This window comes from Arctopsyche grandis, chromosome 1, assembly GCF_051622035.1.
Source record: "Arctopsyche grandis isolate Sample6627 chromosome 1, ASM5162203v2, whole genome shotgun sequence".
In the NCBI taxonomy this organism is placed as follows: Eukaryota; Metazoa; Arthropoda; class Insecta; order Trichoptera; family Hydropsychidae; genus Arctopsyche; species Arctopsyche grandis.
This window is the reverse complement of record NC_135355.1, coordinates 31,348,615-31,368,078: the sequence shown is the minus strand read 5'-3', so window position 1 is coordinate 31,368,078 and position 19,464 is coordinate 31,348,615. Positions and strand designations below refer to the sequence as shown.

The 19,464-nt window shown below is 33.3% G+C and overlaps 1 protein-coding gene across 1 annotated transcript in view; it reads right to left on the bottom strand.

The window, feature by feature from the left end:
• Positions 1–19,464, bottom strand: part of LOC143910416 (protein FAM107B) — a 63,077-nt gene that overhangs the window by 8,226 nt on the left and 35,387 nt on the right. Inside the window, exon 2 of the mRNA XM_077428873.1 lies at positions 8,770–8,830. The gene's annotated coding sequence lies outside the window, so the exon portion shown is untranslated. The remainder of the gene's footprint in view (positions 1–8,769; positions 8,831–19,464) is intronic.

The window sequence follows — 19,464 nt, the reverse complement described above, 5'->3', positions numbered from 1 at the left end:
ATTGTAGCTAATCCAAACAAAAATTAGATCACTACCCTAAGTAACTAGCGCCGAGGATTTCGAGTTTTGTAAAGGTGTGTTTAGACTCTCTAATATATCTTGCAACAATATAAAATAAACAAAAGAATAGATAATTACCGCAACAATATAAAGTGAAAGAAAGATGTCTATTAATGAATGTATTTTCCAAAATTAGTTACATCTTCTTCATTGTTATTAAAATGTAATGCTCACAATCTAAATGCCAAGCCAGAATCTAAAATACTCAGCAGTTAGGCATCTTCATCGAGAAATTCCGGTGTAAACCAGTCTTTATAAACATTGACACGGATTACACGACCCATGTTCAATGCATTTTTTTTCAATGCTACCTGGAAAGTCTTATAGCGGGTAGTATTCTTGTTTATTTTCCACATACTCAAAAAACAACGCCCATCGGCGTATTTCAGACTGATGGCAAAACGCCTATCAGCATTAAAAGGGTTAAGGCTTCTGCATAAATACGCACAAAAAAATAATCACCATTTTCAAACAGATACATCTTTTCTAATATAGAAGGTGCAGGATTACAAGTTGGCCTGTTGATATTTTCACCCAACATATTATTTCAACACACAATTGAAGTATTTAATTAATTGATTAAATTGTTTTTAACCCCTAAAAAACTTCCTTCGTATATCCTTCTTCGCACTTTAAGTTATTCAAATTATTATCAAGATATAACCTTCAAAAACTAAAAACAAACACGATCTACTCAAACGTGTCACTTCACTTAGTCGCGGCAAACATTCGGAAAAGCGTCCGTGCGGTCGTAAGCCTGGCGGAAAACTGCGCTAGTTTCCCGACGTAGTGAGTACTAAAAGACGAAACTATTATCGTCGTTGTACAAATATTAGCTTTTATAAGATTTCAACGTTAGATACGGAAAAAATTAGATTAGGCAAACGAAAAACAGGCCCGAATATGCGAACGATTAAATTTATTCAATCCCATTAATTCTATTGGGTCGTTTATTTTTAATCAATTTGTACAGTCCAGACGACGACGTGGGTGTTGATAAGAGTTGACGATAATTGACGACAGTTCAAGGTCGTTAAGGGCTCCGATTCTTCACTTCCGATGGCCGTGACCTTTGTAAGTATTATCGGGTTACAGATAGGTTTAAAAATACGCACAAGCGTGCATAGTGACTATATTTATTTGTTTATATACACCTATACATATTTAACAATTAGCGATCGGATTGCAATATATGTATGTACATACATACATATATTGAACAAGTATTAAAAATCCTCAAAATATTAGTCGAACAAGTAGGAATTGAGCTTGATTGAAAAACAAATGCATCAGGTATGCAAAATACCTACTACATATCTACATTGAGTGGCTTTTCGATAATAACTAGGACATAAATAGAACTGAACCAAGTCGAATGGAAGCCGTATGTAGGAACAATGTCAACACTGATTTGCTAATAGCAAAAAAAAAACAACAAATACATATGTACATATATATTATGAAAATAATCAAACCTAGAAATCACGCAAATAAGAAACCATACAAGATTAGAAGAGACAACTTTTAAATTCAAACAAATTTAATTAATATACAATAGCATTAAGTCAAGTTTGATTTCGTTTTTCATATACTTAAATGTCATCTAAAAAGAAATATGTATTTATTTATTTATTTAACATACTTGGGGGAGGCGGCAAAGCCGATAGACCCAAAGGGTTTGATTTATACGTATTTTATCAATTTATACAGTTTTGTAAATTAAAAGAGAAAAAAGTCAAATACATTCAAAATGACAATATTAAAATAAAAATAAAAATAAGAGAGAAAAAAAAGTAAACAGGAAACAGAAATAAGATATTGAGAAAGAAGAATTACAGAAATCATTTTAAGTTAAAGAAATACATACATCAAGCTAAAAATGTATGTATATACAGGTATTTCTCGACTTACGATGGAGATATGTATGTATGTATGTACGTTCTTGCACCAAGTTGAATCGGTCGTAAGTTGAATTTCATAAAAAACGTCAAAATTAATAAATTTATCAATTTTATTCACTTCAAAATGTGCATATTTACTAATTTCTCGAAAATATGAGCCATTTAACTTCTTTTTAAGGGCAGTGGCGTAACAGCAGCAATGTAACCATGATTTAATGTTTAAAAAATTTTATAGTAATGTAAAAAAATAATTTTCTGAAAATAGTTAGTTTTTTCGATAGTAGAAAATAGTAGTATTTGACTTGTACAGAGTATAGACTACCTAAATTTTTTTTTAAAAATCACAGTAAAAAAAAATAACTATGTTATCAATAGAGGTAGGATAGCTCATTGTTCCATTGTTGTAAATCCTTTGTAAAAAAGGTTCGGCAAACCTTTAACAATGCATTTACAACATTTGAACAATACGCGGCACGCTCTGGGTCCGGGCTTTAGTTATCAATACATCTTTGGTAGGTCGTTCGAATAGTTTCTGATCCAGTGATCATTTTCTATTTCAAAAGTTATTTGTATTTTTTGTTTGTATTATCTTATTTTAATGTTAGTGTATGTGTTGCAGTTGAAGTATATTTTGCAGTTGTAATATATTTTGACTAGTTGGAATATATTCCATCAGTTTGTTTACGAAGTTCTGGAATATTTTCAAATATATTATGTATTATTATATTATTATGTATCTATTAAATACAATAGATACATAATAATACAAATTAAAACTCCATAAAGTGGAATATTGATCGATTAAAACTCGGCGGCTTTTATTGTTTGTATTTTGTTTTAGATTTTCCTTTTAAAATTTATATCATACAATTTTGCGAAATTTGCAAAAAAAAAGATCGCCATAGACTACTGTCGTTTTGCGAAAGCACTCGAAAACACCAAGAAGATCAAGACTGAGAGTCTTGTCGAGGTAGAAAGTAAGTAGGCCCTTATACAATTTTCTTTAGAGACAAAAAATCCTCGAGTGAAAAATGTTCGAGTACGCTTTTCTTCAGGTAAGGAAAAAGGCAAAAGAGCCATCGACATACGAAAAGAAAAACAACAAAAAGCCATTGTACATACGTACTAAAAATAAAAATATATATTAAAACTTACACACACAATACTGGTACAATATACACACCTTCATATGTACATAATCACAGATTTCCTTTAAAAATCTACTTAATACTGAGTTGATACGACCGAGTTCGCTAAGTAACTCGGACATTACTCGTAACGTCCGAGTGACTAACTTAGCGGACTCGGTCTGAGTGCACTCTTATCGTGTCGAGCCGGTATTATTAGACCATCAATTTTGGTCAGTAAAATAATACATACATAAAATGTATTATGAACATAAGAATTATAAAAAGATTTTTGAGCTTTTTCCCATTATGCTGTATATGTTACAGTCGAAGTATATTTTAGTTGTAATATATTCTATTTGAACTGGCGTTTTAGGTCATTCATATTCGAATACAATTGATCTAGTAAATTATATTTCAACAAGCGCAAATACACTTTCAACAGTTTGCGCCAGTTGTAATATTATAACAGTTGAATTTTGACAGTTCTGATGTTTTTACGAATGTTTTAGACTTCAATAATGCGTTAATATTTGCTAGTTATTACTAATATAAGTAACGAGTACCGTACTACGACAACTTTAAGAATGTGTTCAAAACAAAAATGTGACTTTCCAAATCAATTTACTTGATTTGGAAAGTCGAGTGACGTTTTCACGAAAACCTAACCTCTATATTTAACCTGGTACCAACTTATAGTTGAACTGTATTTTCAGTTGCAATATATTTTGACCAGTTGGAATGTAATTCGCCATATGAATTAACTTAGGTATGTTGGACGGAATGTATTCCAACTAGTCGAAATATATTACAAATGGAATATACACTTCAACTGTAACATATACACTAACATTTAAATAAGACAATACAAACAAAAAATACAAATAATAAAAATGTAAAATAGAAAATGATCACTGGTTCAGAAACTATTCGAACAGACCTAAAATGTATTGAGAACACAATTAGTTTTTTTTTTTTAATTTTAATGTAATTTTCATTAAAACTACTGGCTATATGTATGTACATATAAAGAACAATAAAATTATGAATAATAAAAATCATTTGAAATAAAAAATGTATATAATATTATATATGTATGTACATTTTTATAGCAAATATCGATTGCCTGAAACTATAAATACTACGGCATCGAATGAAGCAAATGTCCACCGGTCAATATACATATTTAGCTATTGTTTTATATACAAGTCTAATAATAATAGAGTGGCTTACGGCTCACGTGGCGTCTCATTATGTCGTACACTTGATTGCTATCCATTATTCCAGAAGGTATCTATGTATGTACATACATATGTATGTATCTACCTATCTGTAAAATGGAATGTTAATTGCCATCTCTAAATGTCAACACCGATCTAACTATGTATAACGTCTTTAATGATGCAGCAGTCGTAATAGATGTATGAAGTTGGCCACAGAAACCTATCAGTCGTGGTTGTGATTGGAGATATGCAACTTAATGGAAATTCTAGTTTGATTGCTAGACCATGACGAATATTTGTAATCTGGAGATTGAATTGAAGAGTACATGTACATAGACAAGAACCATGAAATGAATATTTTTTTAAACCAATTTTAATTTGACAAAACGTGGCTGTAGCAAACTAAGGATTTTGATTTCAGTTAAGGCTAAGGTTGGATACAGTATATGTATAGATAAGTAATTCTGGAAAAATAAACAAACCAAATGGGTAGTACATATCTTGATGATTGCAACTGTTTGAGTACATTTTGCTTAAATCTGAAATGATTTTAGTTTTGTCGGTAGTTACATACATATATTAAAACTGAAAACCAACGAATGTTTTAGACAAAAAGACCCAACCACATCAATAACAATTCAATGATCTATTTTTGACAATATTTGCTTAAAGACTGACCTTCTGCAATTCAGTTTTGTCGAAAGTTATACTCATGTTACGCAGATTTCATACAAGCAGTAAAAATATCCCTTCACTGGCTTTTTAGGTAATTCATATTCCGAATACTTAACATTTACTACTGATATTTCTATTAATTTTGTATCTTCTACATACGTCTGCCTTCAACGACAGTTTTTCAATATATTTTTCAGTGATGCGAGATTTATATTTTATGATGCTAATTACGGGATTTATCTCTAAGCGACACTTATGGTATAAATCTTGCACATACATATATAAATTTATAGATTAAAATTTTGAAATCATATTCAAATAGTACGTAGGATGGTTTTGCCAATTTAATGATGAACCGTTTCAACAGTGAAATTAGATAAATTGGTAAATTCTGATAGGAAACAATCGACTTGGAGTCACAAATATTCTAGTCTAACCAGCATTACTGCAGAAATACTCCGAATTAATTCATTTCAATCGAGGTCAACCCAGAGCTTGAACTCGGGAACCTATCGGTGGTTAGCTTTAACACAACCACCAAGTTATAACCGCTGGCTTACATCAGATGGCAAATTTGATGATGTTAGACCAACTTTTGCAATTTGTCCAAATACAGCTTCATATGAGGACCGTTTGATTCCTGATTAGAATGTCCTTTTCTACAAATTGGACAATCCTCAGCCGATTTTTCCAATTGGTGCTGATATAATCTAGCATTCAAATTGACAGCATGTTTTAAATGTCCAGATTTGTGTGATATGCTTTCACCAACTGACTTAGCGAAAGTATATTTCTACTAGTGAAAGTATTTTTTTTTTGTGGAATACTGATATATCAGATTAAATTTGTACATATGTTTAAAAAAATATGTATCTGACAAACGTATGGTAAAATAACGGACGAAATATAAGAAACATGTTTGAAAGTATAATTTCACTGGGGAATACAGATTTTATACACATTCATACTAAAACTAAAGTTTTTTTTAAGGCTTTAGGGTTTCAGACCTGAGCTTTGATTGTGAACTTTTATAATTTGACGTATTTCTATAAGAAGGACCTAGCCTAGTACATACATACATAGCAGCAACTTAGTGATTTTTTTTGTAACAGTATATTGTTGATTATGTATTAGATAATATACATCCATAAGTATTTATGTAGTCATGGGAGTATTTTAAGTCAAGGTCGTGGAAAAACACGACTATGGTTTCCCACCCTCCGGTTTATTAAAGCGTCACATTGGAAAATCGCTTCGAAACAAAGGCGTGTTTATAGTATGCATAATACGTAAGACCAGCGGGGAAAACTCGTCAATTCACGCGGAAAAAGGTCACTGTTTGAAAATGGCGCGAAAATGTCGAAAGAGCAGGTCAAGCGCGACTATGCTTATCGTGGCTGATAAATTATTCATTATTTTCATAAATAATATAATTCAAAAGTATTATGATCGGCCTTCGGTATTATTGAGTTTAAAATGTATCACATTTGATCAGCACAATTCACTATTAAATATTGACCATACAGGTTTATTATAAGTATACAATGTATGTATGTATGAATGTTGTATTGCACACTTATTAATTCCTCATTTGAGAGTCAAAAATGAGAAATTATTAATTGAATTGGCAATATTGACTATATGCCAATTCAATACAGAATATAAAGTCGTTCAGGTAATTCTGTTTAATACGTCAAACCATCAATATCTCCACCTTACACGGTCAATATTACTGTCAATATAATAAGGTTTCGTCAACAATATTGATCGTGTAAGGTGCCTATATGACTAACTGCGTAGATTAGTATGAACATATCCTAACACATTAGGTATACATATATTTATTACAAACCGCAGGTATGTATATGTCTGCTTGAAACAATCAACAAATTTGAACAAAGAGAGGGAGGATGCCGATTTTATTGGATCCATCACGACAGTTAAATTACATAAACTGACAAACTCCAACAGATCTTGTAAGTAATCATCGAAAAAATCGAATCATTTTTCGATTCCAGCCGGAGTTCGAACCCGCGACCACTGTTCTGGTAAACAATGACTTAACCAGTGACATTAAAGATTCTCAAATAAACCCTCTAATAGTCTAACGATTTCAATTAATTGAGACCTTTCCATCGGGAGCCGGATATTAATTATGTATGTACATATGTACATACATACATACTACATACTACATACAATACCTGCACTTACAAAAGCGTAATTTGAAAATATTAACTATGACAGTAGTATTTTACCAGTGTTATTAAAAATAATCACTACAAATCTAATCTGTCATTGTTATTGTTCTTCCAATTACCTTTCTCTCCATTAATAAATATTTATAATTGAGTACATATTTATGGGTCTACCTCCCGGGCCCGAATGTGAAACGCCGGAAAACGCAAATATCGGAAGGCAAATGTCTTAAGTCGAAAGATAAAAAAGGGTGCATGGTAAACGGTACATACTCACGTACATACTCACTTAATTAGCGCGAGCAGGATATAGCAGGAACAAGAGGAACATGCTTTTCCTCCCGTATTCTGCGCACGCACATTAATACGGGAGGAAAAGCCTATTCCTCTTGTTCCTGTGGTATCCTGCTCGCGCAAATTAAGTGAGTATGTACCGTTTACCATGCACCCTTTTTTTTATCTTTCGACTTAAGATCTTTGCCTTCCGATATTTGCGTTTTCCGGCGTTTCACATTCGGGTTCGTCACGGAGACCGCATATTTATGTATGTTACAGTCAGAGTTTACACTTCGTTTGTTCATAATATTACAAATTGCCATGGTGACGACTTGGTGGCAATTCTGTAATGTCACTATGACAAAATTCTAAAATAAAGTAATACTAATATTATCATATACGAACCAATCTGGCCAGTTAGTGTAAACAAAAGAACAAATTCACAAACGAACTAGTTTGTTCATGCACAAACTATCAGGCATAAATTTAAGTATTCTCAATAGTTTGTCTCATCCACAATATATGAATGTTTACCCTGAGTTGCTATATTTGCAAAATGAGCAGAAACGAGAATTATACCAAAATTCTAATGAGCCTTCCACAGTATTTCCATCTTAAATATAATACTTGGCGTTTTACATCTCAAAGGTTTGGACAGATAAAAATTCCGTGCTTGGTAAGTCTTGGTATTTGATGACAGCTTTTGACTGTTACCACATAAACTAAAGCCTATAATTCGTGTATGAACAAACCAGTATGTTCATGAACGAATCGGAGTGAACACTTGGACTGTAACATATACATAATATTAAATATATCGTATCGCTGGTAGATAGATGATATTGATTTATTTATACAAGTTACACCCATTTTAATAACACGACATTGTACATAAGTATTATTTCAGGCCAATTACAAACATCGACTATCAAACATTACAATCATTATAGAGACTTATGTGGACAAAATTTTGCGAGTAATAGGACAGGATTGCCAATTTGATGGAACCGTTTCCAATGAAATCAGACAAATTGGCAAACTCTGAAAGGAAACGATCGACCTTGCAGTCACATATCCAAGATCTGGCCAGCAAGAAACCAGAAATAGAATCCGTGACCACACAATCGAAAGCATCACATGCTAACCACTGATCTATGATGCTGGTATAGAAATTTATCCAATGTCTACTATACAGAAGATATTTGATTATAAATTATGTTGATATTGGTAGATAGCCATGACAGGTAAGTTATAGAGGACGCAAGCCTCATTGATTTTCAAGATATAATATAAGCATCATTTTAAATACCTTCCGATTTAAGTCCTAGACGTTCCTTCAGCGCTCGGGCCAAAATATCATCTACTGTTTCCTGCAAACAAAAAAAAAGATTATTAAGAAAAATAATACATATATTTCAATTCCTTTTGAAAACGGCTTTGACTGACTTCGCCTCTAACCCTAAAACACCTACAAACGAGTAGCAATCGCTTTAAAGGTCGAAGTTGATCCATGCAAGGCTTCACCACTCGTTCAGCTATCGATCGCTTTACCTATATATTAATTGACCCAAAAGAAATACGTTCGCGTGTTTTTCTTTTTATCTTACTTCTTGCATACTATATCGCCATTAGGGTTAATGAAAAATTCAGTTCGTCCATTACCGATTGGCGTGCTTTTTAAAGTTCACATGCAGGTCACGGGTAAATACTGTCAATTTATGGTACTGGAAAGGTCCGATATCAATATCAAGAACGTGAGATTAGACATTTACACACACACCCACTCACACACGGCACATCTAACATTGGCCCTTTTGGAACTGAGGCACATATGAATTTAATCTAATTCGATATACGTATAAAGAGAGATGACCCCCCCTGCTTCATACATATATTATAATAGCAACGGGCAGCTTTCATAATTAATTGAATATGATTGGTGCTCGTATTACTGCGGGCAGGTCAATCGATGGACACATAAAGGTCAAATGTGGATTTTATTATCAATTTGTACTTTTATAACAGTTATACATAGTTGTATATTACAATCGTCAGAAGTTAATAAGAATACAGGGGATCGAGCTGTGACTACTGACAAGAACAATCCAACACATGCTCATTTATACATACAAGTGAGGGGGTGGTGGTGGCAGCAACAAATATCACACTAAATAATGAGTATTATATATGTAGTGCAGATACATGTATGAGAATTGACCACAGGGGCTGTGCATGCTGAAACTGCTAGCGACAATAGCCTCGGAATTAGTTAATTTAACGATTCCTTTCCAAAGCCACTTGTTGAAATATTAACGGGCACAGCACTAGTATTAAAATATAAACTGTCTTAATACGAGCACGGCTGTAACGAGATTTGGATTCGGGTGATTTTTCATACATTTGCTAAGCGAACTTGCAATATGAAATATAATTTTAACTACATATAATTATGACAACGAGTTTATGTAAAAAGCAGGTCCTTCACAGAAGACACATTGACTAGTTAATAAAATATAATTACATGGTGTCATTACGGGATTGCCCCCAAGCTAAAACTTATGACTATATATATGTATGTACATTTATAAATTTATAGTTTATTATAAATTTGAAATTAAATTAAAATAATGGTGACAAATGAGATTAGTAGGCCAATTTTGTAGGAACCGTTTCAACAATAAATTTAAATAATTTAGCAAATTAGATATAAAACGATCGACCTGGAGTCACATACATATGTTCAAAGTCTGGCCAACAACACTGGATCGGGGCTCGACCCCGTGGCCCCTCAGTTGTTAACATTATACGCTAACCACTGAGTTATGTTGCCGGTTAAGAATCGCGTAGCAATCGTCACATGTATAGAATTATAATATTCTTAACAGTATTTATTTCAAAAAATTTAGTTTAATCAGTTAAAAACAAAGCGAATTAATAAATCATATCTACTAAAATCTTAAAAAGTTTTTACGACCATGTTTTTTTTAATAAAAAAAGTTATGTTATCATGGTTATATTGTCCTTATTATCTTTGATTCTTTAAGTTTCGTAATAGACGAGTTCGATTGTAAATTGTTACGAATGAAAAAGGTTAACTTTGCTAATGCATATTAAAGTCGTTTGAAAGTTTTTCCTTATATAATATGATGAAAATGGCGTCCAATCAAATCTAATGGATATGATTCGATAGGGGTTGGAAAAAATTGGCTCAATTTTCCATCATCAAATTATCGAATGTAGAACGCGGCAATGTTACGGTTTTGCGTATTATTATATTGTAAATAAGACAGTTTTTTTTTTTTGATAGAATTTATTGACAGCCATTTTGATTGAAAAATGAAATCAACATATACGCTATTAGGATAATATATTTTTCAATGAATGTTTTCTAACATCAATATGGAATGTGCCTGGTTTTATCGATTGAAATGGCGATGAAATTGTGTTGATAAAATTACTAGACTTTTCCGCTTATATAATATATACATATATGTATGTATATACATATGAATTTGTCATATGCGTACGTACATATGTATTTATCGAAAATGGGTCATGTTTTTTTTGATAAGGAAATCTCAACATGCGAAAATCTCAATAAAATGCTCAACGGATAAACTTTCAATTCTTGGAAAATGTAAATTTATTGGAATTTCAGATTTCGATAAAAACCGATAATCCCGAGCGACAAACTGTCGTGTCATCGAGGCACCATCGTTAGTAACAGTTCCTCGCTTCCTGTCGAATCGTATCGTGTCACTCTGAACGTATTTTTACTCGGTTATAGTTACATAGTTGTGTCGCGAAATGTCTCGCTAGTGTGCACGCAGCCTAACCCGGCCATAAAAATATGAATACTACTACCATTAAATCAATGCTGATCATCTCTAGATGATGTTGTCTTGTATGAGAGTTAAAAAGTTTTGCAAAATAGGAACAAATTTAGTTAATGGCGCGTTAAAAGAGTTCACAACTCACTCTAGGAGGCAATTTGAAACCATTGTAAAAAATTGCGTGCACAAAACATTTAATTACAAAGAGACTTAAACTTATAAAAACGTACATGCTGTCTCTTACACTGCCTCGACCAATACCATTTTGTACGGACAACAGAACTTTATACGTGCGAAAAGCTATCGGTCGATATTGCGGGTAAGGGAGAGCATGTTCGTTTTACTTGGAGCATGGGCGAATGCACACTGGGTGGTACGTGTTCTTTTTAGATATGTACTTATAAACATGCGAAAAAACGCAGCACCCTTAGCCCATATACATATGTACATGGCACACAGTCCCAAAAATCACCCTCTAGAGTGTTTTTGGTGATATTTTATCCTTGCTTGACAGCGATCGATAACAGTGAATCCCATATTTTAAGAAATGTAGGAGAAACCTGTCGGTTGCATATGGATATGCATACACGTGCGAACCCTCAGACAAATGCATTCTGCACGTGCAACTACACCCGCATTAGGTTTGGGGAGCATCCACTGTCAGGGACGTGACGTCCCATACCACCCAGTGTGTTTTCATTTTGTAATATTATTATTTAGCATAATGTGTATGTATGTTGGTTTTATCTTTATTTATGTGTATTTATGTATTTATGTGTATATGCATGTATAATGTGTGTATGTATTTAAATGTGTATGTATATATATATATATATATATATATATATATATATATATATATATATATATATATATATATATATATATATATATATATATATATATATATATATATATATATATATATATATATATATATATATATATATATATATATATATATATATATATATGTATATGTATATGCATGTATGTGTATATATGTGTATTTATATATTAATGTATGTATGTATATGTATTTGTGTATGCGTGTAAGTATTTGTGTATACATATATGTGTGGGATTTTATGTGTGTGAGTGAATTATATAATGAGTAGAGGTAGGATAGTTACAGTGCTATCCATTGTTCGGCAAACCGTTAACAATGCATTTACAACCTTTGAACAATACACGGCCCCCTCAGGCTCCGGTGACTAGTAATGAGTAATGTTGAGGGGTGGTTTACAGGCAGTGGTACACATGTGTACCACTGTTAGGAGTTGGTACCCCAGACTCCGGTTGACAGTAGTGGAGTGGGGTCGCGGGTCGACCGCTGCCGGCATGGCCGGGCTGTATACTGGATGTACGTTATATTGCACAATAAACGTATAAGGTTGAACTAAGATCGCCTTTGATTATCTCTCCTGCAATCCTCCCTATATCTCGAACTCAACACATGGATAGTGTATATGTTTATATAATTGTCTTTGGCCAGCAAGGCACATTGGGTTTACCTGTTAGGCCTTCCTGGTATAAATAAAATAAAAATAAAATAAATAAATAAGGGTTGGACTTTTTACAGCATGTGCAGTCATCGTCAATTGTGAAAATAAAAAAAATTCAAGTGTGAAAAAATAATTTTAAATTTAGAATTCCTTGTGTATTCAAATGCTGTCTTGATAACGACGTGAATAGAATTATGACATTATTCGGCGCGGTTTCAAAGGATCAAAAGCGTAAATGAAAAGGACGAAACGTGTCGGTCTAACGATGTCGTGCGATAATTAACGCAGATTCTTTTCAGGACGTGGACGTAATGACGAGAGACCGACGAGCACTTGAGCTCGTGGAAAACCTCTCGCGCTTTCCACTCGTGAAGAGCGCCGTCGGGAAAATCCTTTAGACGTAAAAATTTCCCAAGGCGACGAATGCAAAATTAAAAGACAAAAGGAGAAAAACAAACGAACGAATTCAACAGAACCCCACCGGTGGTTGTCAACGGACTTGAACATATCCATTATTAACAATTAATTGGAATACGTCGAGGCTCACCAATTCTTCCATGTCTGCCGAGTCTTTGGGGTGTTGTGATGAAGTGAGTTGAGATTTTTGACTTGGCTCAAGTTGGGACGGGTGTTGTCGTTCGTCGGAGCCGACTTTCGAACTGTTCGCGTTTTCCGGACGTGCTCCTGTCCCGGATGCAGGATTGGAGGGGCACGACGGGTTGCGGGGGAGTGGGAGGGGAGATGGGAGAGTGATTCAATAAAGTCGTCATCAGGGCAGACCGACGGAGCCGGAAGCCATCGACGACGAAATTCGGAAGGAAATGCACGCTCAACTGTAAAATTGCGAGTTCGAAGCAAAATTTATCATAAATATGATTTCATGTTTAAAAAAAATATATTTCTTCACATGCTTTTGATATATGAACTTCATAAATACATACGTTTCACCTTGCATATCTTATTTATATGCATAAACATACATTTCTACCGGTTCGGTAACATATTAGCCAGCAGTATGTTTGCGTTGATACTAAGCACCGATAGGTTCGATCCCGTGAGCTGACCGCGATTGAAAATAATATATTCTGAATATAATATCTAATGCTGCTGATCAGATCGATCCAAGTCGATCGTTTCCTATCAGAGTTTGTCAATTTATCAGACTGAATTGTCGAAGCGGATGTCTCGCTCATTTTCTTACATACAGTACGTTGTTTTACCCGGCTTCGCTCAGTATTTTTGATATAAACAGCATAAAAACGGCGAATCTAATAGTAAATATTCATTTGTTTTTTTATTAAATTTTATTGAATCGAAAAAAAATTATATTTAACCATATCGAATCGTCGTCATAAAAACTTTGATTTATTTTCGAAGCTCCCAACAAACCTTACATAAGTACATACAAAGTCTCTTTCGAAATTATATATTATATCGTCGTCATAGAAACTTTGATTTATTTTCGAAACTCCCAACAAACCTTACATAAGTACATACAAAGTCTCTTTCGAAATTATATATTATATTTGTACTATAAATTTATACTATACATACATACTTATATGTCTGGTAATTTTCATATACATACATAGTATTTGTATATTATATATATAGTATTTGTATTATGCTTATATGTCTGGTCACAGTGACACGTTAGAGTATTCACTGTGGCTAATTTTTTTTTCTACATAGATATATACCAGGAAGGCCTAACAGGTAAACCCCAATGCGCATTACTAGACAATTAATTATAAACATTGATTTTTATTATATAAATCGCTGTATTTCCTGAAGAACATGAAATTAACAATGAATTAATTAATGAATTAATCCATAGAGATATTTATGGATTTAGACTTGTACATAAATATTTACATATTGTACATACATAAATCAAATTCAGATATTTGTGACATAGCCTTTAGGATGGTTTTTGACAATTTGATGGAGGAACCGTTTCAACAATGAAATCAGATAAATCTAATAAATGAAATCAGATAAAATATGATGCTTCAAATATTCATACAACGGTTAAATAAATTAGTATTTGTAAAACAGCAACTTCGATCTTTTCATTTCCGAAAGAAAAGTTAATTTTTCAGGATCGTTGTTTCATTGGTCAAACTTTTTTCCAGTATCAATTATAGTGAATTGATACTGGAAGCCTTTCAAATGGGTAGGTATTGTCTTCGAAAGGCGACAAAAGGGAAGTAAAATAGATAGCAAATATTAGTGGTTTCAATTTATATGCGACCGTCTCAACAGTCACAATGAAATATTCATCAATGGGAATATTGCCAGCAACAATGCACTGCAATATTTTGATACTACTAAATCCAAATCAAACGTTTCTATTCAGAGTGTATGTACATACTTACGTATCTACACAAAAACACAGACACCGAGATAAAATTTAATTTAGAAACCGAAAAAATAGAGTGATTAAAAATAATAAACAATTGTGCGTTTAATAAGAATGGCGAATTTGGTCGACGAATGCGTCACCGCTAGGCAGACGGAAATTTGCAGGCTTACACCGCTTACAACTTTAAACTGAGCCTTCATCCAATGCTGGAAGAAGGCCTCTCCAACACGTTTCCACACGTCTCTGTTTTGCGCAACTCTCATCAATCTCACCCCACACATTTTCGTAATTTCGTCTACCCTTATTCCTAGCAGATTTTCGTTTACCCTTTTAAATTCTTTCGGGCACCATTCTAGCACGTATTTTGTCCACTTTTCGTCCATTTTTCTAGATGCGTGGCCCACCCATTCCCATTTCAATCTGTTAACTCAGTCCAATGCACTCAAGAAGTATGTAACGCTGTATGCTTGGCATAACGAGGAAAGATAGAAAGCGGAAACGTGGGTAAGTACATATGTGGCATGACATACATATATACATATCGCATTATTATATTGACATTGACCATGGATCTACATACATACATAGCATAAATCTTGTATGTGTGTATTATATATGTAAATAAATCTTATTTGCGTCAAATTGAATGAACTAAAAATAATCATTTTCAATTTATCAAATTTTAATTAATTAATTAATCTTCCTATTATTATTATTATTTATTATTATTTTTATATAGCTTTATTTTTATATTATTATTCTATACTATTGTATTTATAATCTATATATTATTTATATGGACGATGGGGATTGCACTATTCTCCCTTTCATCTGGAATAAAAAAAGTTATTATTATTATTATAATTAACATAAGTACTTTTGACATTAATGTCGAGATATAGATTTGTACACTCGCTGGTTTGACTTAATTGTTGAAATAGTTCCGAACAAAATATACTTATCGTTATGACTTTTTTCGCAGGTATAAATTTTGAAGGAAAAATATAGTTTTGGTGCCAAATAGAAAATGTTGGTCTCTCCTGCAGCCAAATTAACTTAACCTTATCAGTGAGCGGAGACGAGCTCGGATTTCAATCAATTAACTTGATAAGTAAACTCGCTTCAGGATTTGCGCCGCTGCGTTCTGTTCTAGATGCACCGAGGAAAGTAAACAACTCCATTAAGTGGAATTAAAAGCAAAATTAAATTAATTCAAATATATAATATATGTATGTATATATATGTTACAGTCCAGGTGCTCAACCCGGTTTGTTCATGAACATACTAGTTTAACTGTCAAAGGCTGTCTTCAAATAGACTCACCAGGTGTCGCATGAAACTTTAAGCTGTCAAAACTTTGAGATGTCAAAACCTTTGAGATGTCAAAACGCTAAATATAATATTCAAAGGGGTAATCCTTTGGAAACTACATTACAACGTTGCTATTATTCGCTAAATTTCCGATAATATTAAAAATATAGCAAGCCCTAGTAAGCATTCAGAATAGACTAGTAGTTAGAATATAATGCTTTGAACAGAGTGGTCACGGGTTCAAATCCCACTGGTTTCAGCTGGCCAGACCTTGGATTTGTGACTCCAGGTCGATAGTTTCCTATCAAAGTTTGCCAATTTATCTGATTTTCATTGAAACGATTTACCCTTACACATTTTCTCGCAAAATTTCGAGTTTTCAGCAATCTCAAATTTCACTGTATAAAATGCTGCAAATTTACAAATTTGACCATATACATACATATGTCTCTGTGGATATTAATTGATATGTATTTATGTATGTACTTTGTATAATACTAATAATATTTGTATCAAATGTACAATGTTTCTGGCCAGCAAGGCACATTGGGGTTACCTGTTAGGCCTTCCTGATACAAATAAAAGATAAAATAAAATAAAATTCGTACATAGAGGATGGGACAAACGATTGAGAATACTTATGCCTAATAGTTTGGGCATGAACAAACTAGTCAATTTGATATTTTATGAACAATATAACTGGCAATTTAGTTCGTGTATAATTATACACACATTTTGACTGTAACATATACATACATACACATGGAAAGAAATGTACACTTTGACTTGTAAAATATACAATATGTATATGTATATATGTATGTACTATATATCATAGAAGCAAGCGAGATTGAAATTTCCGATAAATGCAATCTGACAGCGCGTCACTCGACAGCACAACGTTATACAAACTGCTCAATTTGTCGCATAAATTACACACAACAGCCAACAAAACAACACGAAGCAAAAAACACACGTATTAAATCATAATGGCGCCTTTTGAGAGACGGAACCATCACGCCGTTAATTAAAACTGTCAAAAGAAGAGACGCCCAGTTACGCCGATCGCACCGTGATGCAATCGAAGCAGTTAAAATGCCCGCGCTTTGAATTCGCTTAACACACATATTATACGAATGTGGGATCGATTAGAATTTAGATTCTTCCTGCGTTGGGTAATGCGGATCGCAATTGTCCGCGGCGCGTGGTTTTCGCAAGCGAACTTAGATGGCAGGGGTCGTCAACCAAAGAGGCCGATTGCGCAACGGTGGTGCGTGTCGCAATTAACGAACTGATCTGACCGAGGACGTGTCTAGTCGGCGTAACATTAACGCCGTTAAATAAATAACAATTAACTGTGTTCTAATTGAGGAAGTTTCACCAGGCGAATAATTGACTTTTAAGATGTGTTAAAATCTTGCGCTAAACGGCGTGTAAAAATGAGTTAATAGTTTTGAAAAGGGATTAAGTTGCAATTGATCAGCTGGGCCACTTAGTATATTATTGTGGGAGTTTGGCGTGGAGTGAAACGTTCGGTCTAGTTGTTTGGGAGACTAGTATTGTACCCGTTGATAGTTCAATGGTTGGTTTTGGAATGGAATTGATACATGAACCACACCCAAGGCTAATATTAGTCGCTGGTTTGGTGATTACACTGTTCGACAAATGACGACTTTTTTTTTGGTTCAGACGAGATATGACTTTTCTCTTGACCTAAGCCCAGTGAACACAAATCTGACAATAAAAAATGTTGATTGGCTCGAGATTCGGAGATATATGTGTTTTTTAAATCGCGCGATTCTTCTATATCTTGGTGTTGTTAGGTCGATGTCTCAAAATCTGTCAATTTCCTGTTCAAAATGAATATTGAAATCTATAGTCGGGTATTTTGTCTTCCATTTGTAGTACTTTTCAGCTTTCATATCTCTTTAAGTAGTCATCCGTTCAAATCAAAAGTCAAAAGTACATATTTTCACTTGGGATTTTTTCCCACTGTTATTACTATTTTATATTGAGTATTTTCTATTGAAACATGTTTATTAAGATAGTGTTCTGACCACACTATTTGTTGTTTTCGTTTAAAAGGGTTAATTGGAAGTGTGCTGAACTTTAAATCGGTAAAATTGCGAGCGAAAATCTCGTACTAGTGTTTACTCGTATTTACACGAGTCTGAATTGAATTAATAGGGATAATATATTAAATTATCTTTATATGAGAATTAAATAAAATTCTACTTAGAAAAATCATACGGTAGATCTAGATTTAATAACCATCCAAATCTTGCTAGCAGCGTATATGAATCAAATAATTCTCCCTCATCTCATTTCCACAACAATACTGATCTAAAAATTACTTTAACTAAGGCAACAGTAGCAATGATGCATATTGTAATTAAAATTGCTATTACATTATATAAAAAATATTCACCAAGCTACCATATTTACCAACCAGCAACCGTAGCTCAGTGTCAAACATATAATCAACTAAGGGGTTATGGGTTCAACCCCTGGCCCGGTATTGCTAACCAGACCTTGAATATATGTGACTCCAGGTCTATCGTTTCCAATCAGAGTTTGCCAATTTATCTGATTTTATTGTTGAAACCAAGCAAATTGGCAACTTCCTCTCATTTGTCATCAATTTTTTAAATTTAATATCAAATTTATAGTAATAATGTTTTAGATTTATAAAAAGTACATATTTACAAATTTGGGCATAGGTGTCGCCTTGGGACAAAACCTGTAATGACACCACGGTAAATATAAATTTTAATTTAAATAAATATAATATTACGTCCACAGAGATAATATTACGCCCCACTTCACACTTCGATTCAGCAAAAAAATGCTCGGTATCATTTCCCGTCAGATTTGACGGTAATACTAATTAGGCTGTAACTGTACTTATCAACCACCCATTATAGAATACATTGACAATACATATGCAATTAACAATCCATCACATCGACCGCGGCTAAAGAGGACAGTTA